Genomic DNA, 6,066 nt, shown 5'->3' with positions numbered 1-6,066 from the left:
GGAGTCGGGCGGGGATGGGAGTCGAGCGGGGGGGGGGGGGGTGGCAGCAGAAATACCGACTCTACTTTGGAGACAGTTAAATTATAGTAGGTTTCCCAAAAATAGGGAACAGAATTAAAATAAGAGGACTTTTAAATGTGTTTCTGATTTTAGTCTATTAAAATAGACTAAGAAGTCTATTTTAATAATAATTTTGCTCCTAGGACTTTAGGTTCCTTATTTGTGATCTTAAAAATATTCTTGTAGGTATTATTATTATTATTATGTGTGTGTGTGTATGTGTTTAAACCCCTATACATAAAAAAATTTTAGAAATAAAAATAAAAACATTGACTTTTCACAACTTGCTCATGTGTGAGTTCATTCAAGGTGGATGGCCCCACTGATATGGTACATTCTTGGGTACAATTCTTTTATCAATCTACCTGGACCCATTGGCCAGACACACAGGAGTCCCAGGAATGTAATCCTACCATGTACTTATAAGGTGAGGACCTAGAAATATTTGGCAAACAGCACTACTGTCTTTCAGACATGGTCAGTGAAATTTCTTTCTTTTTTTTTTTTTAAATATTTTTTTTATTCATTTTTTTGACAGACAGAGATCACAAGCAGGCAGAGAGGCAGGCAGAGACAGAGGGGGGAAGCAGGCTCCCTGCTGAGCAGACAGCATACGGGGCTCAATCCCAGGACCCTGGGACCATAACTTGAGCCGAAGGCAGAGGCTTTAACTCACTGAGCCACTCAGGTGCCCCTCAGTGAAATTTCTATTGCCAGTGTGGTTTTAAACAGGCAACCATTGGGTAGGGCTGAAAATGACTGTGTGTGTGTGAAGGGTGCAAATTGATCAAAGCAGAAGTTGTAAAGGCCGGTCATCCCGTTTTCATGACACACACACACGAGTACTTTGCAGGCCTGCTTTCAGAAACTTTAGTGTTGGTAGTTTAGAAATAAGATAAGGATTGGTTTCAAATCAAACAGTAATATTTTAGTGCTGAAAAATTTCAGTCAATTGGACATTGTTCCCCTTTTATAAAATTAGAATAAATCATTCGTAATGAGGGACACAAATCTAACTTCACTATTTGTAAAATTTCCTGAGCGTTAATGTATTGACCCACATTTCCTTTTTGTTCTTGCTATTATGAAAACAAGTTTTACTTCTCTCAACCTCCCCCCGAGATTTAGAAATTCCAGAGCATCATGTAATTCCAAGCCAAATAATTGCCTTTAGTTGGGTAGATTTACTTGGTATTGTATCAAGGTCAAGTTAATAATTTCCTGTGATAATAGCATTTAGTTTCTTTTCTTTTCCACATTTTCCCAAGCTCTCCATCTTTTGAGTGCATATTTGGGGAACTATCAGCCTGAGTAGTGAATTCTGCCTTTTTAAAAAACCATCACACTATGCAAACTGGTCAGTGGCATTAGGGATCTAATATGCCAGCCTCCAGGAGTGAATCTAAGGCAGAAATATCTTAGCCCTGAGCAGTTCAGCTTAAAGACAAATTTTCTCTTCGGAATTTTTCCCTTTTGCTAATTCTCATCTCTGAACAAAACTCAGTGATTCAATGGTTGTACTTCCATTGAGAAATCCATTTTTCTACTCTTTGTTTGTTTGTTTTAGAGAGGGAGAGAGGGGTGGGTACCAGGCAGAGGGAGAGCAGAGCCGGATGTTGGGTTCAGTCTCACATGATCATCACATGATCGGAGCCAAAATCAAGAGTCAGACACCAACTGGGTCACCCAGGCGCCCAGAGAAATCCACTTTTCAACTGCATTATGGGGCCGGGTGATATTTTATCATCTTTTCCAACCTTCCCAAATCCAATTCATTCCATTGAGAGGTGTGGCTGGAAGTCTGCATGACAAAGAGAAGAGGTGGCTTTTACTTGGTGTCCCATCCCAGCTCTTCAAGAGGTAACAATCTGCTCAGGGAGTGGGGACTTGGTTTCCAGAGAAATGCAGGACCCCTGGGCCACAGTCAAGGAGTGGAACCACTGAAGGAGGCGATCAGAGAATGGAACTCATATTCTGCTCCTTTCTCTCAGCTTCCTCTAAGATCAAAGAGCCCTCAGCGCAGGATCTGAGGACTAGCAGAGGAAAGATTTCAGCTGATAAAACACATGAGGAATGTTGAAACTTAGTAAGCAGGAGACAATCAAGGTACAGAAGACATTTTAGGACAGTGGATAGAACTTTGGTTCCGACACAGGAATGGGCTCTGACATTCAGGGAGTAAGGACTGTCCACATCTCAGCCTTTGGGCCTGGGGATCTGGGGGGCTTGGCTCTGTGAGACCCTTCATGAATATGTGGTGTGGGCCAGTAGAAAGAAGACAGATTTTTTTTTGTGTTTTTTTTTTTTTTAAACAATTTTATTTACTTCAGAGGTCTTTTTTGTATGTTGGTTTCTCTTTCTTTCTTTCTTTCTTTCTTTCTTTCTTTCTTTCTTCTTTCTTTCTTTTCTTTTCTTTCTTTCTTTCTTTCTTTCTTCTTTTTAAAGTTATTTGACAGACAGAGATCACAAGTAGGCAGAGAGGCAGGCATGGGGGAAGGGGGAAGCAGGCCCCCTGCTGAGCAGAGAGCCAGATGCCAGGCTCGATCCCAGGACCCCGAGATCATGACCTGAGCTGAAGGCAGAGGCTTAACCCACTGAGCAACCCAGGTGCTCCAGGAAGACAGGTTTTGAACAGTCAAATATGTGTGGTGACTTGGGCAGGCTATTGGCCTCTACGGGTCTCCAAAAATGCTCATCCATAAAATCGTGGCAATCTAAACCACACCTTATGGCATGGTGGAGAGTGAAGAAGGTGATGTCTATAAAAGCACCTTCTCATTGTCTAGCAGATGGCAGACGCTTGAGGAATGGTAGTTCCCTTGTCCTATCCCTCTGTTTGTCTGGGGATGGGAGTGTGAGTGCACTGCCTTTCCTCTGAAGGTGTCTTTGGGTCTGTATAGCAGGTGGGGCAGCGTGTGGACTGGAGAAGTGGAATCGAGGCCTTACCTACTAGGACTTTCATTGGGCTCATGAGCAAGGACTGGAGGAGAGCTTGAAAAGTCCTTCTAGTGGGTTGGCCCGGTCACAGGATAGGAATGCGGACAGGGTTTGAGAGCGAGGGATCTTCCTCAGGAACGACAATCAAAACTGAATCTAGAGCCTGGAGCAAGAAAGTAAAGGACTTGGTATAGGATAACAACAATTTTCAGAGTAATGGAGAAGATAAATTCTATTCTTGAATGACTTAGTCACTTAATTCCGTAATTTAAAGCAAGCTTCGTGGAATATTAGTGGTAAGGGCTCTCCCGTGGTAAAGCTAATGAGTACAGAGGGTTCCTTGGGGAAAGACAGCTGGACACTCCTATTATAGTTGAGAAGACAAACCATGGAGATGGGTAACATGAGCTGTGCACATAGCCATGGATATCCTGGGCTCAGTTTCTCTGTCTACAAAATGGTCGTGAAAGCATGAGCCCTTCCCACATGCTGTTATGGGCCAGTTATGTCCCCTAAAAGTCCTATGTTGAAGTCCTAACCCCCAGTTCCTCAATATGTGACTGTATTTGGAGACAAGGTCTTTTTAGAGGTGGTTTTGTTAAATTGAGGACATAAAGGTGGGCCTAAACCAATGTGACTGGTGTCCCTATAAGAAGAAAACCTCAGGACACCGATAAGTACAGAGGGAAGACCATGTGGGGATGCAAAGAGAAGGCGGCCATTGCAAGTCAGGGAGAGAGGCCTTGGAAGGAACTGACCCAGCAACACCTTGATCTCAGACTTCTTGTCCCTCAGAGTTGTGAGAAAATAAAGTTCTGTTGTTGAAGCTACCTAATCTGTGGTATTTTGTTATGGCAACTCCTAGTATGCTAATACACATGGCCAGAGATTAAAAAAAAAAAAAATTCTTTTAGAGCAGTGTTAAGTTCACAGTAAAATTGGGAGAAAGGTAAAGAGATTTCTCATATTCACCCTAGCCCCCACACATACACAGCCTCTCCCATTATCAACATACCCAGCCAGAGTGGTACATTTGTGACAAATGATGAGCCTACATGGACACCTCATAATCAACCCCAATTCTAATTGACATTAAAGCTCACTCTTGGTTTTGTACATTCGATGGTCAACAAATGATCAACAAGATGTATCCGTCATTATAGTGCCATATTTCATTTCAGACAAATCTAATCCTAATATTTACTGAAGCCTACCATTTGCAAAGAGCATTGGAGCAACTGCTAGAGTAGATAAAGACAAAGATGTGAGGCCATTCTGCAAAACGTTGGCTGTGAAAATGGGTTACCCATCTATATTCTTGAAGGAAGCATTTGTCGTAGGTGCCACGACATACTGTGGAGTCTCCCTTCAGGCCCGAGACACTTGCTCCTCCAGCTGCCAGGAGTGTTGCTGGCTGATGGCTCACAGCCCAGTTCCTCTCTCACGTTGCTCCACAATGACTGAAGGAAGCTGCCTCTGCCAAGGTCCTACTGGAGTCAACTTGCATCTAAGGACTTAGTGATGTTGTATGTAAAAGGCCAGCCCCCTTGCCATTCTTTGTGCAGAGTGAGTTGAAGCAATTGACAGTCTGAATGTTTTGCATGGTAGACCGAGAGTGTTGAAGTTTTTCTAACATTTAAGATATGTCGTGTCCTATAGAAGTAGGTGTCACTTTTTTTTTAAACTAAGTTACATTGTAGCAAAGTAATCTGAAATCCAAATATTTCAAGTTCCTCAGCTATTACTAGAGACCTGCCAATCAGTGACCTCGCAGGCTGCTTAGAACCCTGAAAAGAGGGAGCACACCTCCTGACCTTGAGCGTGGCCATCCAGAAAGAATACACTTTGAGATGTGATTGTTTACATGAGGAGTGAGACCCCTTTGAAATCAGTCTACTGCTCTTCTTGATTTTTAGAATGATTATATAGTAAAGACAAACAGGGGAAAACTCAGGCTCTAGCACCTGCTATGAACTCTGGGAACACCTGAGGACTACTAGGCATGGGATCTAGGAAAAGTCAACCTTTCCGTCATTCCATGTCCTCACCTGTGACAGCGGACAAAGAGGAAGGAAGGTTGGCTGTGATCCTGAATCTCCAATTCTTTGACCTCAGAAGCTCCCGGAGAAGAAGTGCAAGGGGAATTCTTGGTCATTTCTTTCTCACGAGCACTTCTGTGTGCAGTAGTATTCACACAGCGAAGCCAGGACTTCGTGAATGGGGCAGAACCATGTCACTGGGTGCCTCAAGGACACCTTTTGTCTTTCTGGCCCCAGACCACATGTCCTTAATTCCCTTCCTCTCCAATCTTGACTCTCAATGTCTAAAATGAACTCAAAGACAAGTGCTTCAAATATAAGCAAATATCTTTCTTCAAACCTTGGAGCGGTGGTCTAAGCTGCAGGCTCTGGGTTTCCTATTTCTGCTAGTACTGTTGTCAGTGGGGCCACCTCTGAGGTCAGTGAGGTCACCTCTGCCCCAAGCTCTCTGTAGATCATCTATGCTTCAGCCCTGGCCTCCCAGCCTCAGTCACTATGGTACCAAAGCCTTTTACTTATCAGCTCAACTCTGCCCACTTCTGAGCTAAGTCCAACCGTTTGGAAAGCACACTCAGAGCATCATATACCCGGGGGCTTAGGGCATGCTACATACAGATATCAGTCCGGGTTAGGGGTGCCAAGGATAAGTCTTGGGTCCTGAGTCCTGGGTGTCTTTAGCTCATTCTATGCCCTTTATCTCCTATATTGGCCAGGACAGGTTTACTGAACCCCTGTCACACTGTGATGTTCCCTGTTCTGTAGCCCACCTTACAGGACCAGAGCCTCGACTTCCCCTCTGGACAGTTTCATCCTTGGAGACTGTCCCATGGCCTGGATGCCCTGCTTCATTAGATAGCTGCTTGGGATTGATTGTCATTGTCAAGTGTTGGGCTGCTACACCCTGTAGTATCCTAGACTCCTTAGACAGTGCTCATGGCCCAGGTCCAGTGCCAGTTACCCAGCCCCTGTGAACTCTGGGACCCCAGTGGCTGCTCAGGCCCTATGGATCCAGCCCAGCTTTGCTTCCTCT

This window comes from Lontra canadensis, unplaced genomic scaffold (assembly GCF_010015895.1).
Source record: "Lontra canadensis isolate GAN:19392208 unplaced genomic scaffold, GSC_riverotter_1.0 scaffold23, whole genome shotgun sequence".
NCBI classification, from domain to species: domain Eukaryota; kingdom Metazoa; phylum Chordata; class Mammalia; order Carnivora; family Mustelidae; genus Lontra; species Lontra canadensis.
This window is presented reverse-complemented; position numbering follows the sequence as displayed.